Consider the following 22202-nt stretch of genomic DNA (forward strand, 5'->3'; position numbering starts at 1 on the left):
GATGGGAGAAGAATGGAAAGGGAAAAATACACGAACGGGAATGAAAAAACGATGCATACGAACAGACGATTGTAACATTTGGAAATTCTTTTATTTCAGTGGACCATGCGTAATAGCAAGTAACATCTCAAAATATGAGCTCTATTTTCAGATTAAGCCGTCTGAAGGGAACGAAATGTGACAATACGAAAGAGCAAATTAGAAGGCGACCACCGCGACTGCGACGAGGGTCGGGAGCTGAATGTGGCCATTCCCTTTAATGGCTCCGGAGAAGATTCCAGGGGAAGAACTAGAACTAGAACACGGCGCGTGCCAGGCATCTGTAACCTCGATGTCACACGCCTTTCGCCAGACACTGTATCGTCCGCCTGGAGATGATGTCTCGTATTTATAGCGAAATGTGGTACTAGACAAGAACGGTAAAGATTAGATACACAGATCGAGTACCGAAAGTAGTGGTACTGAATGGCACTGGGAAGGTAAATAGGGTTAAGTAAAAACGTTACATACCTAATCGCGTGCAACACAGACTTGGAATTTTCACTGTGTTCTCCAGGGTAGATTGGACTCTCTTGAAGTAGTTATCGAGCGAGATGTCGCAATAGTATGACACTGGGCTCTTTTTGGAACTATGAGGGTTCAAATCCCCGTTCTGCTATCCTGATGTAGCTTTACCGTGGATTCTCTAAACTGATTAACACACGTGCACGACCAGTTTCCTTCCAAGATCCAAGATTGTGCTCTGTCTCTAATGTTCTCGTCGTCAGCGGGACGTTAAATCTTACTCTCCTATCCTACGATCCCTGTTGGATGGGGTAAGACACTACACTCGCCGAACCACTCGGTGGTTTCGTGTCAGCCAGTCTCTCCAAGCTGACGAGACGCAGCCCAGTCCGGCGAAACACGTGGGAACCGAGTTTCATAGTGCAGCGCTCCAGCTCTTGGTTGATCTTGCACGCGCTGCTGTCGAGCAGCACCTTCCGCTGTTCCCCACAGCCGTGGATCTAGGTGCTACATTCAGCTCCCAGCCCACATCACAATTATTTGCTGTTTCAGCCTTCCCTTTTTTCTCTTCTTACAGATGCCTCAATCTTTTAAAACTGCCATGCAAAATAAGTGTCATATTTTTTGCATTTTACTTGTTTTTACACGCTGGTACACAGACGGAAAATCATTTTGGTGTATTATAACCATCTGTTCGCATGCTTCTTTTTTCTCCTTTGTCTACGCGTACCGTTCATGGTTTACACAAACACACTCTACGTCACGATCGATCAGCGAGTATTCGTTCCGCACGTATCTCCTCTGGTCTGTTGCAAGCAGTTTTAACAATTAAAGTAAAATAATAAGGCCCCTTCATTGTGTTTGAAAGTTATTAAAGCCTTAATGCAAGGTGTGAGAGCGATAAGATAGTTGCACCAAACAGCTAGTGCTGGTATGGCAGGGATCATACAACGCAACTGACGACATCAGTAATGGAGTTGCGCGAACGAGTGATCGGCTGAATGTAATTTATCAGGGCTGTGGATTTTCACACTTCACAAATTTATTTCCTAATCATGAGATCATTCTTCAAGCCAACTAGACTCACGCACGATTTGATTGGCCACATAACAACTCTTGAACTCAGTTTTGAATTACAAGACAGAGATATCCTTAACAAATGGAAAGTAATGGCATTCAAGGAAGTGTAGCCAGTTTGTTCAATGCTTGTAACTGAAACACCATAATCGAATACTTCAGCATACTTAACTACTTACTGCGGTATCCACCACTATTAAAGCTCCGCACTGAGCAGCGGCGCGCTCCATTAGGCGCGGCCGAGAAATGCATCGTCGGCCGCACTTCTCCGTGTGCGGCCCGCTACTAAAGGCCTGGGTAGACAGAATCCGGCCTGCCGCTGCGACGGACGGCGCAGCAGTGGACCGTACCCGTCAGCGGCCAGGGACGCCACACAGGCAACGGCCGGCCGCAGCGACTCTTGATGCCTCAGCTGTTACACTGTGGAAAGGGCCGAACGCCATTATTAAGCCTGCATGCGTAGCTCGATTGTCTTGCCGTTAGACGATTTGGAAGCTTCACGCGGGACACGTTATCTCTGCGCGAGGTTTTTTTTAAGTGCAGACATGAGTATCTCGCACTAGCGATACGAAATGGCACCAAGAAGAGGAAATGTTGGGTGCATGACATTAATAGCAAGAGAGAAAGCCTAGGAGAATACCATCGTCTGTGTATTGATCTAGAGTTTGAAGAAGATAGTTTCTTCAAATATTTTATTATGTCGCGAGAATGTTTCCAGGAACTGCATCGCCTGAAAAAAGGTAGCACCGAGAAGTGCACAATGAACTGGAGAAAGCCAATTGATACAAGGCGCAGACTAGCCATTTGTTTGAGGTACTGTTGTTGATAATTCTTCCGGGTTATAACGCCGTGGTCCATGGAATTCTTCAGTTCCTAACGTTTCGTCCAATACTACGTTGGACATCTTCAGAGGTATGGCTGGTCCTGCTGAGTCCTGCCGACGGGACTCAGCAGGACCAGCCATACCTCTGAAGATGTCCAACGTAGTATTGGACGAAACGTTAGGAACTGAAGAATTCCATGGACCACGGCCTTATAACCCGGAAGAATTATCAACAACAGTACCATCCGGTCGTGAAAGCCTTCATTGTATGTTTGAGGTATGTTTTACCATTTGTGGCCTCTTTGTGCTTCAAACAGAAGTCATATAATTTATTCCATTTCAATTTTGCTGTATCATATGAAAGGTTCAGCAGAAGTAAGTGCTGTCCCACAACGTAGTTACGAGTGGAGTGATAAATTTATCTGCAGTGTTTACGAATACAGCAAACGATAGTAACATCTAGTTCCGTATGTCCCGCTATAGAGAGCTTTCTACTTAATAAATTGTTTCGTTTCGTTGTATTCATAGCATTGTCATTGAACTTAAACAAACATATCTTTGGTCGTTAACTTATCTATTCGTTCTATCGGCATAATTTATTTTAATCTCTTCCAGATACTTGACTACAGGCAAGAGTCACCAGAGCATAGCTTTTTCTTTTCGGTTAGGACGTTCAACAGTCTCAGAAATTGTGAAACAAGTGTGCCAGGAAATATGGACTGTTCTACAACCCAAGTATTTACCTACTCCTACAACAGAGATGTGGAAGAATTCTGAAGGAGGATTTCTAGAACTTTGGGGTTTCCGAACTGCCTTGGAAGCATAGACGGGAAGCATAGCAGGTTAAAATGCCCGAAGGATAGTGGATCCCAGTTCATCTGTTACAAACAATTCTTTTCGCTGGTTCTCCTGGCGATCGTTGATCCATACTACGAGTTTACAGTAGTTGATATTGGAAATTATGGACGTCACAGTGACAACACTATTTCTGAGAATTCAGCTTTCTATCAAGAGTATATCGAGGGCAAAAGTATTCTACCTCCAAATAAGGATTGCGTGTATCATACAAAAAGTTGTATTGTCTCACCTCGGTAGGCCGGGGTGGCCGAGCGGTTCTAGGCGCTACAATCTGGAACCGCGCGATCGCTACGGTCACAGGTTCGAATCCTGCCTCGGGCATGGATGTGTTTGATGTCCTTAGGTTAGTTTGGTTTAAGTAGTTCTAAGTTCTAGGGGACTGATAACCTCAGAAGTTAAGTCCCATAGTGCTCAGAGCCATTTGAACCATTTTGTCTCACCTCCTCTATACGTCTTTCTGTGTCCATGATGCATGCACTACGAGCTGCAAGACAAAAACCGCCTCACGCCGCTGCTTCCAGTGTGACCACAGAGCAGTTGAGTGCGCCAACAGAATCAAGCAGCCGCTCCGGCTTGCGGCGAATCTGTAATCTGTGACAACCCGGCGGCGGCCGGTGCGGCAGAACCGCACTCTGTGTGACCGCGGCCATACAATAACGAGAGATTCAACAATGCGGCCTGCCCGCTGCGGTTCAAGGCCTGGCAAGACAGAATGCGGCCTGGCCGTCCGAGGCCTGTGGCCTTGAACCGCAGCCGGCAGGCCGCACTGTTGAATCGCTCGTTATTGTATGGTGGCGGTCACACAGAGTGCGGCTCTGACGCAGCGGCAGCCGGCCTGCCGCACCGGCCGCCGCCGGGTTGTCACAGATTACAGATTCGCCGCAAGCCGGAGCGGCTGCTTGCCTCTGCTGGCGCACGCAACTCGGTGCTACCTTTCTATCAGGCGATGCAGTTCCTCGAAACATTCTCGCGACATACGAAAATATTTGAAGAACCTATCTTCGTCAGACTCTAGATCAGTACACAGACGATGGTATTCTCCTAAGCTTTCTCTCTTGCTATTAATGTCGTGCACCCAACATTTCCTCTTCTTGGTGCCATTTCATATCGATAGTGCGAGCTACTCATTTCTGCACCTCTTCTTGGTGCCTTTTCGTATCGCTAGTGCGAGCTACTCATTTCTGCACTTAAAAAAAAAACCTCGCACAAAGATAACGTGTCCTGCGTGAAGCTTCCAAATCGTCTAATGCCAAGACAATCTCGCTACGCATGCAATCTTAATAATGGGGTTCGGCCCTTTCCACAGTGTGACAGCAGACGCATCAAGAGTCGCTGCGGCCGGCCGTTGCCTGCGTGGCGTCCCTGGCCGCTGACGGGCCCGGCCCACCGCTGCACCGTCCGTCTCAGCGGCAGGCCGGATTCTGTCTGGCCAGGCCCTAACATAGCGGGCCACCGTCGCGCGCGCTTCAAACCACAGCGATTGGTCGCCCAGAAAATACACCGACTCCAGCCGCCGGCTCCATTAACTATTGAGCCTTATTTAACGCCGGCTCCATTAACTATTGAGCCTTATTTAACGCCGCTATTGACGCCTTGAAACCTATTCTCTCATGCTATGTTCTACTCCACAACTCTGGAGTGCTACCCGTCGGTGGACCTGCTGATTTGGCTGCGCTCTGAACTTACAATCCGAATGCTATACTGGAAATTGTACTTAAAACGTTCACTAGGTTTAGTAAGACAGCGGACTGGTGATTTCCCCAGAATTCTGCATTTCAGTTGCACTTCCTTGACATTTGTATAACCACCATCAATTCATATAACGTTCCATAAAGTGTACAGCTGCCACTTGGCGGTTGATAACAGAATTATCTGTATCAGTATTGTGTTAATAAACCGTAGAACGGTGATACATTTATTGACGCTTGATTTGATTGATGCTTGATTTCCTAAAATCAAGATGAAGACCTGATAAATATAATAAAAACAACAGTTCAACTGCTGTCTGGCATTGCAAACAGAAAACTTAGAAACGAAACAAGAAAGGACACACAAATGAAATTATGTTAAGGGATGGCGGTGGCTATGCTGTTGTAAAGTTGTGACAATTGTACCCTGAATGTGATGAAGAAGAGTGCAACTTAAACAGCTGGAATAAAATTCCTGATAAGAACGGCTAGATCTACCGTTAGAAATCAGACGGAAACTACAGATATCTAATGTGTGAAAACTGTCATCCGAGGTGATCGACGGATTTCAATCAAACACCTCGCAGTACAGCTGAACGTCTCTTCTCTGTTGGCAGTGCTGACATATTCGTTCACCAGTTGGGGTACTCAAAGCTTTGTGCCCGCTAGGTTCCTCAGTGAATAACAGGAACAGCAACGAAGGACCTTCTCTGTGGAATTGCTTGCGCCTTACGAGGCTGATCGTGACACTATTATGTCGAATATTGTCAAAAGCAATGAAATATGGGTTCATCACTTCTAACCGGACACGAAACGTCAATCCATGGAGTGGCGCCACATCACCTATCCCCCGAAGAAGAAGTTCAAAGCCGCATCCTCAGCCGGTGAAGTCATGGTGACGGCCTTCTGGGACTCTGGGGTTATTACGTTTCATGTCCTGCAAGGTATTGCCTCATACACCATACAGCTCGAACCTCGCTCCTTTCGCCTTCCGTATGTTTGACCCAATGAAGGATGCCCTTCGTGGGAAGCAGTACGTGTATGATGGGGACGGTACTGATGTGGCAAAACGTTGGCTCCGACGCTGACTAGCAGAGCGGTATCAATCGGCCATACAGGCCATGTCAGTAAGGTGGCGCAAGGCCGTCGCATTGGACGGAGATTGTGTTGAAAGAATAGGGTTTTGTAGCCAAACAGTGGGGAATAATACGGTATATTGAAAGCCTGAATAAAGCCAACATGCTTTCACGAAAAAATGGTGTTGCATTAGTTTTTAACGCCCCTCATGGAATGCCACTGTCCACACGGGAGTACCTCGGAGAGACGTGTAGCTTCTCGCTCTTGGGCAGACATCGACCAATCTACTACCACTACTACTCGCCATCCAAGGCGAAGACCTCAGCAATACTTTGAGCCTCTCGCCCTTAAACGGGGTATGCTACATCCAGTTTACGTTGTATTTTTCATCTATTCTATACAGCAGCGTGTGCTGTCTTCTATTTTTGCTATTGTCTTACAATATAATCTTACTGTCTAATGTACACTTGTTTTCGTGATACACACGTCACTATCGCTAGTGTCGTTTAGTTATGATCTTATTCACAGTTTTACCAACCTAGACTCTTTAAACCGCTACAATATGTGTGTGTATATGGGAGAGCCAGATGAAAACCAGACAATGGGGAGAGATCGGGACTGTATGGAGGATGTGTAAGGGCTTCGCAGCGAAACTTCTGCAGCGTAGTCGAAAAAACCTTGGGACGAAGAGGTGCACGCCTTGGTACAATAAGGTTCCATAGGAAACCGCTAACAATTTTCGATGGAAGTATAGACCGTGTTGGCTCACGGTGAGATAAATGTATTAAGAGTTATGGCGATTACTTTTGAAATAATAAACTGTCTACTTATTTTTTTCCATCTGTCTCCTTTTCTCTTGACTTCCCCTTATATGTATGAGAACGTTGTGTTTTGTTTAATGAAGTGGTCAGTAGTGTTCCCTGTCTATGGATATAGGACTCACGTACGGTGGCAACTAGCAATGCCTATGTTAGTACTTTACATGTCGGCCCATCTTTCCATGTGCTGCTGTCGCCTGTACTGTTTGCAGAGTCATTCGTCGCCTATGTTCGTTTCACTCTCGTTGCTGCAAGTACTCTTTACGTAACGCTCTGTATTTTCTGTCTGCACAGTCGTTGACACCAGTCTACAACGCCTGGTCGCTCATTGATTTACGTTATGTAGTCTTGTGAGTGTGCTAGTCGTCTTTCCTGCGACCAACGATCACAGTACAGGCGGCAGTCGCAGCTGACGGAGTGGAGTGGAGTGGAGTGGAGATGAGGAGCGGGCAAGCTGCAGGCGTGGCTCCCCCTGAGCGGCCAGTCGCATCGCGGGCGCTGTGTCGGCGGTTGCCGCCTTTTCCGGTTTTCACCGCGGCCGGCGTGGCCGTTCCCGTGGCGTGGTGTGGCGTGTCGTGAAATGTGAGGGGTCAGCCGGCGGCCCAGAATAGACGCGCCCAGAGTGGAGTGCACCGCGCGGCGGCGGCGGCGGCGGCGACGCCACGCGACCAGCGCGCCCACACAATCGCCAGCCGCCGGACGGCGCTTTGCCGGGAACGCCGCTAACCGCGGTACACTGACCTTTCTGCCGGCCGCTTAAATCAGCTCGAGTGCCCACTGTGGGGCAATCGGGCCCGAAACGCTTTCCGCTCGCAGTTGTCTGCCGGATCACGACACAAACTGGAAATCCACCAGGACGAGGCGTACTTTATGCCTAACTGCCTAATTTCTCCCCTTTTCTTAGCAACTTTTTTTAAGGTTTAAGGTACTGCTGGCGTCAAGTCTAGACTTGTATTCATAATGCGAGCAATTAATGCCTCGCGTGTATTGACTCTGTCATCATACACTGTGTCTTTCATCCATCCCCTACACAAAAATCCACTGGTGTTAAATCGGGCGATCTGGATAGCCACAGACGTGTAGCACCATGACCAATCCATTTTTGGGGAAAATGTTCATTTAAATGCGTAGTAACGGCGTTGGTGAAATGTGGAGGCGCGCCGTCACGCTGAAAATACATTACCAATCGCACAGCAAGTGGAACATCTTCGAGCAGGCGGGGCATTTCTTCTTGAAGGAACTGTACGTATACATCTCGCCAGATAGACGTCCTGGGAAATGAATGGTGCAATAAAGTGAGTGTTGATTATACCAAACCACATATTTATGCTAGACCGCTGCTGGAAATTGCGTTGCACTGTTGCATGTGGGTTTTCTTCAGAACATACCATCTCGAATAAACTGTGCCTCATCAGTAAATAAAATGAATTTGTGTACCTGCCGATTAGTATTTAACCAGCTGCACAACTCCAAGCGAAGGGCAGGGCTCCCGCATGTAAATGATGCACTTTTTGTTTATAGGAAGGATGCAGATTACTGCACTTCAATGTACGGCATAGCTTAGGGTGTGAAATGCCTAATCGTTGAGAGATACGTCGTGTACTGGCACCCGGACTACGTTGAACAGCATCCACAATGTCCTCATCATCGTCTTCACGTATCGAGCGCTCCTACTGATTATGAACTCTAGGTAGAGAACATGTCTCCCGTAGCATTCGAAATACTCCGCCAATGGTTCGTGCATTCGGAATCTTCCGAGTTGGATAACGTACGCGATATTCGTTAACGGCAGCCGTAGCATTAACATCACATTTGCCGTAAATAAACACCATATCGGCGTATTCCTCTGCCGTAAATTTGAAAGGCATCCCTATTTTATAAATGATCTACAAACTACAACAGTTTCTACTTGGTTTCACTTAAATACACTGTTGTTGTTACGTTCTTTCACTGAACAATACAGAAACTAAGTCGTTTCAAAGTTAGGAAACGACTGAAACAACTCACTAACGGTTGACAACAATGACATAGACATTCCTACATTCTTAATGGAAAGTAAACAAATTTACTTGTATAATAATCTTTGCTTCTAGGAGGATGTTCTGGAAAACTACTGCAGATACACGTCTGGGACATGTTTTATTAGATTCACCAGACCAATAACAACAACATAAATGGAAATCGTGCTTTACTTTAACCTCGTACAGTTTTGCGTTGGCTCCATATCAGAGAAGTTGCTGAATTTCAGGCAAAATCATTTATTAGCCGTAACTCCGTAACTAAACATTTGCGGACCTATGTTTATACGAACTTTTTTCTTGGTGTTACTTGTAGAATAACATATTAGAATATTTGATTATCTTCGTGAATCGCCCTGCATTGATACAAAACAGAGGCCGACTGCAGGGTAACAGGCTGATCAGTCTCCCGTGCCACCGCTGATCTGTGGACAGAGTAAATACGAGCCCGCGGCACAGACGGCGGCATGCCCATCGGTACACGTTAGCAGTCAGTTCACGAACGGCATGACGCAGGAACCTGGATAAGAATGACTGCCCCACTGGCTGCGGAGTCTCTCCGTCTTGGGGACCACCGGTTAATAAGCAGCCAGTGTCAGTAATAGAGCTGTTTCTTTTTGCAATCACCATCCCGTACACCAATGGACCAGTTTCCATTGTTATCAAAAACCGACGTCGCCACGACAGAACAGCACACAAAAGCTTTCCACCGATCCTGTTAACATCAATACCGGAATACAACTTTGATTTCTTGACTCATTTAGTGGTATGCACGAGAAAGTCAGTTGGTCATGGCAAAAAAAAACTATTGTTTTCAATAACTGAAAGAACTTAGCAGCTGTGAAAGAAAGTATTGAAAGCTTATGTTTAGCATAACGATGCATGTAAGAGCTCGTAGCAGAAATATTTCAGGTAGACAGTGCGTGATATTTTCTCAGCCACTATCATAATATTTTTTTCATATGACCTGTCTGCAGATTTTAAACATTACTGTCAAATGTTTCGTAAATCCATAAGGTCAAAATCTGCGATTCAGAGAGTAATTCGTATACCGGTTATGCTCATTCCCTTCTCCTCCTTCCCACTCGACATTAGATCGCGTAAGAATGATTGAGGGTACACCGTAGTATGACTACGAATTTGTTTAAATTTACAGCACTTACACCAATTGCATGTCCGAGGTACTATGGTGTTCCTTCGCAGTCTAATAAGTGCGAATTTTTAGAGTAAGGACTGTTGAAACGCGCAGTCCTGATTCATATCCTGTTTGGCTATCCAAATCTCGTAGAATTCAGCCTCTTAGTGTTCTTTAGAATATTACCTGACGTTACGCGAATGTTTGAGGTCCTCCTCCGGGTACACAGTAAGCACGGTAGAATGTGACATGTGCACGGCCAATTTCTTGCTAATTCCTGTGCGGCCGGTATTACAAGTTGCCACACCAGCCAGAAATTACCAGTCATCAACTCATTTGAGTAATGACCGACCTCGTTGATGATGACTGCAAATGTTATTTCCTCAATAATTATCAGCAGTGGGTAACGGCAGCTAGGTATTTCGGCAAGTTATTTTGCAAATGGACTCAGCGTCTGGAGGCACTCCTCAAATATTTAGGCAACGCTGTGACTCTTTCTGTTTCCTCAAATTCTGCTTGTGTGGAGGAACTCTTTCGTTTCGTGTGGGGTTTCAATAAGTTTCTTCCATAGAACACACTGAGCTCTGAGAACTTACTTCTTTCTCTCTGAAAAGCTAGCTTCTTAATGGTAATTATTCAGTGGTCTGCTTGTAGGAAGTCGATGCGTTGCGAGAAATTATCCTTTGCGCTGTCGGCCAACTTGGAGCGAGAACTGGAGTTCTGCAGGTACGTACCGGCTCGAGGGGCGTGTGGTAATCAGCGGGGCTAAGCGCCTGGAAAGAGTTCCACTGCAGCGCTGGTGGCGGCGACACGCCGCGAGAACTTTCACGGCACTGTGCCGCAGCCGGGCGAAAGTGTGGGAATGCGGCGCGCCGGCCCGTATCGCAGGGCGGATCACCGCTGCAAGCACCCACCCCACCGGCTATCTACTCTAGCTACCGCCGCACCGGACAAGAGTCTGCTGAGCTCCACGTCACTCTGTCATGCATACTGTCACTAGGGAATACGTCATTTGGCAACACTCCATCTGCTTACCCACACCTGAAACGTTCCTTTCATCTGTGCCTCGGAAATTCCCTGTCGTCGCTCGAAATCATACTCACGCGCACGGCCAGAACTCACGCACTCTTCGCGATGTACGACGTGTCAGATACATTACGAGAGCGTTACAATTAAACTTCCACTACTTACCCCATTGTAGGCGGGAAAATAATTACCGTATGGGTACCGAACTTTTAGAGGAATAATGCGCTGCAGGATCTACTTTGTTAGTAGTGTTAGTGTCATGACCTGCCGTTAGGCGCCGCTACTGGTACGGCGACACAGGTGTTAAACACAAGAATCAGTGTAGATTACAGTTGCAGGCAGTCAACACGTGTCTGATCAAGGTGAGCAGGGCTTTATTCGTAAAGCTGTTCTGCCAAAATAACAGGAATGGTGACGCTGCTCTTCGGGAGTATCGGCGCATTAAATGAATACGGGGAGGTCCTCTTTCCGTACGTGAGTTGAAGAATATTATTCGGAAGTTCAGATAACTGGCGATTTGAGAAACTGCTCCTGGCGCCACAAATTTTTGAAGTTACTGTTGCCAGGCTTAGAATAATGTACACAATGTGCGACCTTCAAGCAATGCACAAGCTGTGTTCCGAGAGCTGAACATTCCATGGTCCACCGTTCGAAAACTGCTATGTGCAGTTGTGAAATAGTATCCGTGCAAACTTCACATTACTCACCAACTTTTCCTACGTGACGCAGACATTCGAGAAGATGTAATTAAGAAATTTTACCCTCTCGTGTGGAAATTAAAACGTGTGTCTTTCCATAGCTTATTCGTTTTCTCTCTCCGCGTGTCTTTATAAAAGTCTCTACAAAATTTCATTGCCCTACGATCACTCGTTTTTCATGAGGGCCCTCTTACTTAGCCAAAGTTTCATTACAACCATCTAGTAGATGTCTTACTGCCGCACAGATTTTATTTTATTTTATTGGTTTCGTTTATTAATATAAACTGTTGTGCAGTCATGCTTTTTCAGTTTTATGCCAAAGTTTTTTCCTGTTTACTCCCTTTATATTTATTTACTGTTCAACTTTTTACTGTTTACATTGCATTACCACCACACTGTCAAAGATGTCATTTACTGTTCGTTTGTGGTTCAATCTACATGTGTAACTTCTTATCCAATGTCATTCACGAACATTGTAACTTCTTTGGCGACAACAGTCAGTTAATGTCTGATGATGGCCTTGTAAGCCGAAAACTGGTTGACACAATAAATTATTACTGTAGAACAAAAGCAAACTAGAACTTTTCATTTATTTGGAAATTTATAAGTTCCTATGGGACCAAACTGCTGAGATCATCGGTCCGTAGGCTTACACAATACTTAATCTAACTTAAACTAACTTATGCTACGGACAACATACACACCCATGCCCGAGGGGGGACTCGAACCTCCAACGGCGGGAGCCGCGCGAACCGTGCAAGGGCTCTGAGCACTATGGGACTTAACATCTGAGGTCATCAGTCCAACAGAACTTAGAACTACTTGAACCTAACTAATCTAAGGACATCACACACATCCATGCCCGAGGCAGGATTCGAACCTGCGACCGTAGCGGTCGCGAGGTTCCAGACTGAAGCGCCTACAGCCGCTCGGCCACACCGGCCGGCGAACCGTGCAAGGCGTCTCAGACCACGCGGCTTTATTTATTAATTCGAAACATTTACTGGTGGACATGGAATAAATTTCTGCATTGTTACACACGTAAAGAAAGTCTAAATAACACATAAAGGAAGTCTAAATACGGGTCTTTAGCCTCGCTTTAATTCACGAGACAGGTGAAACAGTGGGAACTATGGGGGGCGGTGAATTCACTCAACTGTAAAGCCATTAACTGAAAGCCCTGTAGTTATCTGATTACTCTTGGGAAGTATCCCGAGATCCGACCTCTAGGCTCGCAACTCTACACGGCTAACAGGTCACACGCCGCCTACAACTAGTGTCAACCAATTGCCGCCGATAATCGCCACAACAACAAACAGGAATATAGTTCGAAAACAACAAACAGAGAGCGACACAAAACACAGCATTAAAATTTCATTGCTAGCGAGTATTACTTTTTGGCTTCAATGGAAACATCTCCAGGATTTTCGTTTACTAAACACTACCGACCATATAGCGACTCAGCTCCACCAACTAGTTTAAGGTCTCTGCCTGTTGAGCGTGTTCATCCTCGATAAACGGTGACACCGCAATGGCTCAACCCGAAATTTACACCCGCAAACGGAAGCAGACTTTCCTAATTGCTTACTTTTCCGTACTGCTAGAAATAGCAAGATTGATCACGAAGTATCATCTTCTTCTCCACTTCTGAAAAGCAGTACGAAAACATTAGATCGGCCCAATAGGGTTGCCGGCTCCAGACAGCTGCAAGAAAATATTTAGCTGATAGGTCTCCCAGTCAGTCAGAACCAGGCGAACAATGTAGGCGTTTTCACTGCTCCCGCTTATGGCGCTGCTTCCTGTCAGGACTTTCACAAGTTTTTCTGCAGAGGGTGTAGTACGACACCAGCCATCGTAGGCTAATCACTCGACCCGGAGGCGGCCTCGTACATATGTCCAGACTAGTATCCATTTACGATAGTTAGGGGAAGACCGCCCCATTGCCTCGTGACAGGAGGAAAGCTCTTTCCCTGGCGTACACAACGGCCACAGAGACGAACCAAGCGGCGTGGTCTGAAACTGATACGTTGCATACTTCCAAACAGACCTCTTTTTCGCTATAGTGTACCTCACCTCCATATGTCATATGCAACTTCACAATAAAAGCACGTGAAAAATATTATCTGTTGCTGTGCAGCATGTAGTTGGCAGTTGAACACGGTATCAGCATCATGCTTCATACTTCCTGTACGTTGTTCGAACAAAACACAGCAGGAGGTCTTCGACACCGTGTGATGCACACATTGGCGGTCGCCAGCATGTCGTGCAAACAGCTACAATCACAGACACGTACTTGATCCATTTCGGTTACCGCTATGCGGCTTCCAGTACTCGCTCGAGAAGATAGTAGCCTTATCTCCAGGGATTCCCTGCCAGGTATTATTTGCGGGAAAAATAAACATTTGCTTTGAACTGTACACGGTAATACGTGTGGTTACAGAGTAATATTTCCCGAAATATAAGTTGATGCGTTGTTATACGTTCTTCCCACTTAGCTTACGAAAGTTCAAATGTGAAGTTTCAAAACCTGAAGTTATCAGGAATAAAACACAATTAGCGGAAGCTTTCCTACAATTTATACAGGTAACAGACTGCAGTTATTAGTGTCGCACGACACAGAAAGGTCGGCACTAGTTAAGAACGAGTGTGACAGAGTTATGATATCTGCCGTGTTTTGTTCAATACGCACATTACGCAAACAGTAAAGGAAGCTAACAAGAAACCGGGAAAAGGAATTAAAGTTCAAAGAGAAAAAAAATATTAACTTGAAGGTTTGCCAATGACAATATAATTCCGGCAGAGTGACAAAGAAATTGGAAGATCGGTTGAACGGAATGGATAATCTTAAGGTTACGGAGTGAAAATTATGTTGTTAACGGAGCGTACTTGTATTCAATCAGGTGCATCTAGGGAAGCTATATTAAAATGTGTGGCATTAGGAGCAGCAACGTAACTGATGATGGTAGAATCAGAATGGATACAGAATGCAGCCTCGCAAATAGCATGAAAAACTATTATGAAAGTATCTGCATGGAAATCAAACATGAACCGTGAGCAGCACAGAAAAGAGACTAGATGGTTTTGTAACGTGACCTTTTAGAAGACTCCTGAAGATTAGACGAGAAGATCGAATAGCTAGTGAGGAGGTATTAAATCGTACCGAGGAGAAATGAGGTCGGAGGCACGACATGGTTTTAAGAAAGGGATTGGTTCGTAAAGCGCGTCCTGAATTATCAGGTAACAGTCAATTTGGAAATGGAGGAAACTACTGACGATAGAAATTTCAGAGCTGTGAATACACCAAGCCAGTTAACAGCTATACTATACAGTAGATAGCAGATTTTTTTTAATTGTAACAGATGCAGTAGGATGGAGAACTGCATCAAACTAAGCTTGGGATTGAAAACCATGAAAAAATGCACAACATGATTTCGTCTAAAAAAGTGAATTGAGGAGGCCGTGTTGTATAAATTCAGACTCCTCAGTACTTTCATTTGATCTCGTGCCGTTTGAAGAATTACGTTGCTCCATTTTCGGCCTGAGCACGACGGTCTTGGCCCTCCCGCGAGAGCACGCGGGCCCTGCACGGGCGACGCACCGCTGCACCTGAGCCAGAGCTGCCGGCAGAGCGGCCGCAGCGTGAGCCACGCGGCTCCAGCCGCCCAGTGTCTGCTCATCCGCCAAGGCCGGCCCGCCAGTTACGTAACGGCCAGCGCTCTGACGTCACGACGCACTCTGGCGCCGCAGCGGCGGCGTCGCGAACTCAGCTCCCGCCACACTTTGCCAATTATTATTCCTACCAGCTGACACTCGCACCAGCGTATACAGTACCAGGGCAGAGGGCAACTTGGTAGCGAGAAATGTGTGTGTGTGTGTGTGTGTGTGTGTGTGTGTGTGTGTGTGTGCACGCGCGCGCACGCGTGCGCGCGTGCTTCTGACGAGCAATTCGTGAAGAAAAATTTTGTGCGCGCGCACACACACACACACACACACACACACACACACCTAGGTACCAAGTTGTAAGACACTGATCTCTTATTCTAAACGACGACAGATCAAATATCCTCCAAGGCATCCAGATTTGCTTTTACCATGTTTACTCTGTGCCCCTAAGAAAAATGACACAGCGATTTCCTCCCCTGTCTTTCCTGAATCCGAACCTGTGTCTTGTACACTGTCTGTTAAGACGCCAAATCTTCCTTCCTTCTATACATCCACCCATTCATTCATCACGTAAGACTCATAAACTGCTGAGGCCAGACGGCTTGCCTTTCGCGCCGGCCGCTGTGGCCGAGCGGTTCTAGGTGCTTCAGTCCGGAACCGCGCTGCTGCTACGGTCTCAGGTTCGAATCCTGCCTCGGGCATGGATGTGTGTGATGTCCTTAGATCAGTTAGGTTTAAGTTGTTCTAAGTTCTAGGGGACTGATGACCTCAGATGTTAAGTCCCATAGTGCTCAGAACCATTTCAACCATTTGTTGCACGAAACCGCACTGTCTGGCTTTACACGCAGCATTTTAGGGGATAACAAGAAGTTTCGTCTGCACGTCAGCTACGAATTTCTCTACAGTGTTAACTATTAATGACATCTCACCTAAATGTTTACTTAAGGTAAACTTTGTAATTTTGCGTCCTCTTTTTCCGTATAATTACCTGAATATGTTTGATCAGATCGTCGATGCATGGAAATCAATAGCGTTCATCTCACTTGCAGTTCAGTGTGTCCTGTCCTGTAGATGGAATTCAGTACCGGTGCACTGACTCTCAAGAGCGGTTCTAAATCTTTCGAATAGCTTTTATTACACTTTGCAAGTTTCATTTTGGCATATATTTCGTACTTTGTGCAAATCTTTCTTCTACTTGTACAATTCATGTTCAGATTTTACGAAAAGAAACCGGCTTCACGCAGTGCTTATGTATAAGCGTTTTCTCCCTCCCTCCTTTTTTCAACTAAAAAAATTATACCCTTTTCTATCTCAATAGAAGGTATTACTCTATATTTTATTTTGGGCTCGGAAGATGCTCTATTTTTGTTCTGGACTTTAATTAACACAACAATCATCATTCGAACCAAAATTTTCGGAATCGTCCGAGTTATTTCCTGTTTGCTCTAATGTTCCCACAATCTCTCACGAATTGCCGACATCATTCGAATGAATGTCTAAGAAATTGACTAATAAACAACAGGTATGTAAGTGTTCAGATGATTTCAATTGCATACGATATTCTTCGTTCAAAAATGGTTCAAATGGCTCTGAGCACTATGGGACTCAACATTTTAGGTCATAAGTCCCCTAGAACTTAGAACTACTTAAACCTAACTAACCTAAGGACATCACACACACCCATACCCGAGGCAGGATTCGAACCTGCGACCGTAGCAGTCCCGCGGTTCCGGACTGCAGCGCCAGAACCGCTAGACCACCGCGGCCGGCGATATTCTTCGTATTTCATATCTACCACATTACTGTGAAACTCTGGAACCTGCATGAAGACAAATGCTATTAGCAAGCATATACGAAGAAATCACAAAGAAAAGTAATTCAGTTTTATTTCCATTGTTAACAAACACTTAACCAATACCGCAAAGGCAATCGCTAATTATTATGGATATTAAATGAGTTGCAAATTCGAGCGAATAGTATCTGTGAACAATCGTGTCAGAGAAACTGTTATGGGAAACTGAAATTCGTTTTAAAATTACGATAGAGTTCTGCTGTGTCACCTGTTTACCGATGTGCCGTCAACCAAGGATACGTGCCCGCCCCACTGATACGCTGCGGAGCCAACAGGCTAGTTGGACGGTGGGTGTTTCAGTGAAAGCCCCCCGCCCCTCCCCCCACTCTAAAGTGTAACTGTCAGAAAAGCTCCTTGGGATGTTGTTCTACTCGCACATCACGTTGCCACAAAGTATATGTATGTCGTCAATGTGTTGACCTATCATGTGAATTTCTGCACTTTGTCATAGGCTCGTATCAACAACACCAAGTCTCGTCATCTGCGATTATTTCTTTCTAGAAAAGTATTGCCCAGGTTTTGCATTTCAATCGATTCGCGGCAGACGCCTAGTTATTTTGCTCGAGAGTCGAAGTGTGTGGTACAAAGTTTGCACACGCTTCTCTCTTCTTCAAAACATTCGGGAGAACGTCCTGAACACTTCACTTCATAGATTTTCCGTTTTTTGTTCAATTTCGATTTGTGATAGCAACGCTGACACACTACGGCTGCACGTCCTCTATTTAACAATGCCTGCCTGCTACTGACTGATCGAATGCATATCTGTTCTTGACATTTGTTGGTTCAAACTGCCACTGCAGTTACTGCGCTGGCATCGTTTGAACGCCAGGAATAAAATGAGCCTCGGAACGTTTTGGGGGGGACGGTGTAGAGCTGTTTTGTTGCTGTGGAGATTTTCAGTTAAGTTGTTAGATATCAGTTGGTGTACGAAGTTCCATTTCATTCCAGCGGTCGGATCTCGGAATCTTTCTGAAATTGTCTGGATTGCTACACGGCTTTTATTTGTTGACTTTGCAGTAGTGAGAAGTTCCTCTCGCGGGCTAATGCGACCATTCATTAGATTGACTGGACAATGTAGTAGTGCTGAGAAGTAGTCTGCACCGCCAGCAAATGCTTCCCATTACATCTGGAGAGCAGTCCGTCGCGTAATGTCTCGCGCGCTGCACGCTACCAATAAAGATGCGTGACTCGCCGCAGGTAGGACTTGCGGCAACGCTACGGAGGCGTCGATGAACGGATCGAAAAAAAGGTTCCAAATGCGCGAAAGGTGAAGTGTAAAGGAAAATAATTTTTGATCTGGGATGTACATACAAATACAGAATATTCATAATGAGTTTATCTAAGAGCTTCAGAACATTTTACTTAGTTGTTTGAAATGTGTTTCGTCGTTATGAGCTAAGAGTGTTTCCTGGTAGACCGATACAACAGCCACAGGGCAGAGCCGCGCCGCGCTGCCCGCCTGCCCGGCCTGCCCCCGGGCGCAGTGCACCTGCGTCTGCCGTTGGCAAGGCCGCCCGCTTTTCACGGTAAACCGCTGCCCGGCCGCGCATGCGCAGCGCAGCGCCTCACCTACACCTGTCACGACGTTTTTGTCAACGGCGAGATCGCCTCTCCAGCGCCGGCAGCACTCAATCTCGTCGTGCTGGCGCTCACTTTACGTTCCAGCACGCTGCTCCTAACAATTATCACACACGGTGCTCCACATTTTATGTCTGAAGTATTCGAAACAGCTCCCTATCACGCAATAAGAGACGATTCACAACGGTTGTAGCGGGACACCTCGCGACAGCAATGGTTCTTCCAATGCCCTAACATCCAGCATTAACGTCTCCTGCCAGCTATCAACAATTTTAGCTAATGAATCACAAACTACTTCTCTCTAACTAAATAAATCAATTCAAATTATGGCCTGAACGATGAAATAATATAGTGCTTAATATGTGAATGTGACCATCTAAAAAAGTAAATATATCCCTCGCAAAAGGTATGTCTTAAATGAAAACACTAACCTTTATAGAATAGTGGCTGCTGGTTTTTAATTGCCTCCCAATATAACTTCGCGTTTTTTTAAAGGAATGATGTACTGTTTTATGTAATTTTACAATACGCTGTAAGCCCTACTAATGTTTGCAGCGAAAGGTTGAGAATACTAAGATCTGAAAAAATGAGGTGCCGTATGTTTTTCTACACATCAGAGTTTCATTTCAATTCCTTCGAAACATCGTGTAACCGCTGTCAGAAAGGGCATTCCAACGCACATACACCCTAACATCTAACTCGATTGGCCTTTTGACGAAGTTTACATTCTAACAACTGGAATCCGACGTACAACCCCGTTCATCGCATCTGAAGTGGCGTGGAATGCGGTTAAAAAAGGAGTAACTCTGTCCAAAAATCTTGTTTGCTTGGTCGGAAGATAAGAGATTTCAAGTTTTGACGATGTAGAGAAAAATGTTTCCTCCGAGTGCGTACCATGCCTTGCCGAAATACAGATTTCGATATTCTAAACGATGTATGAAATATTGTGGATGTCAGAGTAACATCGTCTGACACTGCTGTTCAGAGTGCGAAACATGGAATACTGCACTGAGTTGTAATTTAAAGGTTGTACCTCGCAGTTAATTTCGTGTTAGTTATAATCACGTTTGTCTTTTGTAGTGTTGTAACTTTTGTAACTAGGAGTATACATGGAATTAGCAGGTATTATATGTCCCAAAACAGTTTATTAAGTAAACGTAGTAAAAATAAAAAGACAAGAACAGCATACAGTAGGCTGGAACGACTGGTACACGCAACAGTGAAGCAACATAAGTTTGGGTTTTGGGCAAAAGTACGAACACTTAAAGGTTTGCAAATGACGTAGTAATGCTGCCAGAGAAGGCAAAGAACCTGGAAGATGAGTGGAATGGATCGTATAGTGTCTTGAAAAGATGTTACATGATCAACCCCAACAAAATTAAAATAAGGGCAACGAAGGGTAGTCAAATTAAGACAGGTTTTCCTCAATGATTTAGATTACCAAATCAGACACTAAAGTGGTAATGGAGTTTTGCTATTTGTACAACAATATAATTGACAATAGTTGAAGTAAGAAAGATATAAGAGGTAGATTGTCAATAACAAGAAAAGGTTGCCTCAAAAAGAGTGTGCAAAGGAAGTACAGTATGGTCTAATTTAGGTTTAAATGTTAGGAAGTCTCTTCTGTAAGTATTCGTTCGGAGTGTAGTTATACGTTGAAGTGAAAAACAGGACGATAAAGAATGAAGACAAGAAAGGGGAGAAGATTTTGAAATATGGTGATATAGGAAAACGCTAACATTTAGCTGGGTATATCGGACAAGTAATGAAGTTCTGACTCGAATCAGGGAGAAAAGCGCGCTGTGTTACCAGCTGACTAAAACAAGGGATCGGCTGATAGGGAGCATCCTCAGGCATCAAGGAATCGTCAGTTTACTACTGGAGGGAAGTCTGGAAGGTAGATATCGCGGAGAGAGATCAAGTTTTGAGCACAGTAAGCAGGCTGAAATGGATGCAGACTGTAGAAGTAATGCGGAGATGACGACGCTTGCCCAGGATAGACTAGCAAGCAGATCTGCAAATTGATGACTGCAACGAAAATACTTTCGCCTAAGTTATAATCACGCCTGTGCACTGCGATATTGTAATTTGTGCAGACGGTAGATTGTCGCGGGCCCTTACACTTGGCGGGGGTGGTTTAAAGGAAGCAGAAGGTGGGGGTGGAGGACGCGGCCGCCGGCCGCAGAGGCGCGCTAATCAATAGGCCAGAGGCACAGCCGGCTGTCCCCTCCCCGTGGCCTCGCGGCTTCACAGCCGCGCGGGGCGAGAGCCTACACCGCGGCCGTGCACCGAGCACGACACGGAACCGACGCCTCCTTCCCTACAATCAAAACGAATACAATAATGCACACCTGACAAATTGTGTGACTACGGCCAACCTATCACGGGCACCGTAAGCGTCAACCACGCACGCGGTGTACTCGCAAAATCATTGGATTGTTCGGAGGGTGCGTTTTAAGTTTTTTTTTCTTTTTAATCTGACCACTACAAGGAGCTACTGAGCAGCGGCATTACTATTCTTATGGAAATTGGTTTTTGGTGCTAGCTGTGCGCGGCGTGCGTTGCATCGTAATTCCTGTTTTTCATTCTAAGTAGGATCACACATACACAGCAGATACATTTACAGAGTGACAATTATTGAACTATATGAAAGAAATGTAAATTAGTTACAAACTACGGTCTACACATACTTCACTCGACATGTAAACGTCACCACAAATATTCGGATTTAGCTTACACATGTTTGATATGCGTGCCATCATGGGCAATGACGTGGCGCAGACGAATAGCGAAATTCTGCATGACCTGCTGAAGTATCGGAAAGCGATGCTCTCGATGACTTCCTAAACGGCTGTTTTCAGCTCAGCAATGGTTTTGGGGTTATTGCTGTACACCTTGCCTTTAATACAGCCCCACAAAAAGGAGTCGATGTGTTCAGTTGGAGAGAATATGGCGACCAATCGAGCCCCATGCCAGTGGCCTCTAGGTATCCCTGAGCCAGAATGCAGTCTCCAGAGTGCTCCTCCAGGACATCATCAAACACTCTCCTCCTTCGATGAGGTCGAGCTCCGTCTTGCATAAACCACATCTTCTCGAAATCAGGGTCACTTTGGATAACGAGGATGAAATCATCTTTAAAAACCTTCACGTTCCGTTTGGTAGTCACCGTGTCATCAAGGACTATCGCACTGACTATTCCGTGACTGGACATTGCATACCACACAGTCACACATGTAAACGAGAGAAAGTTTAAAAGTGTTTTCAAGGCAGTACACTGCATAAATGCAATGTGTGCAATTCGGTGGTGGTTTTAAGGCAAAACCAGTTTTTTTCCACTCATCTGAATGTTTGTGACATAGTATCTCTTGATCTGTGTGTCATACAATG

At 45.5% G+C, this 22202-nt stretch overlaps 1 protein-coding gene across 1 annotated transcript in view; it reads right to left on the reverse strand.

Annotated features, from left to right (window-relative positions):
* LOC126199648 (neurogenic protein mastermind-like) overlaps positions 1 to 22202 on the reverse strand; it is a gene marked incomplete at its 3' end in the record, with an annotated part of 416388 nt that overhangs the window by 210864 nt on the left and 183322 nt on the right. The gene's annotated exons all lie outside the window — the stretch shown is intronic.

Source organism: Schistocerca nitens, chromosome 8 (assembly GCF_023898315.1).
Source record: "Schistocerca nitens isolate TAMUIC-IGC-003100 chromosome 8, iqSchNite1.1, whole genome shotgun sequence".
In the NCBI taxonomy this organism is placed as follows: domain Eukaryota; kingdom Metazoa; phylum Arthropoda; class Insecta; order Orthoptera; family Acrididae; genus Schistocerca; species Schistocerca nitens.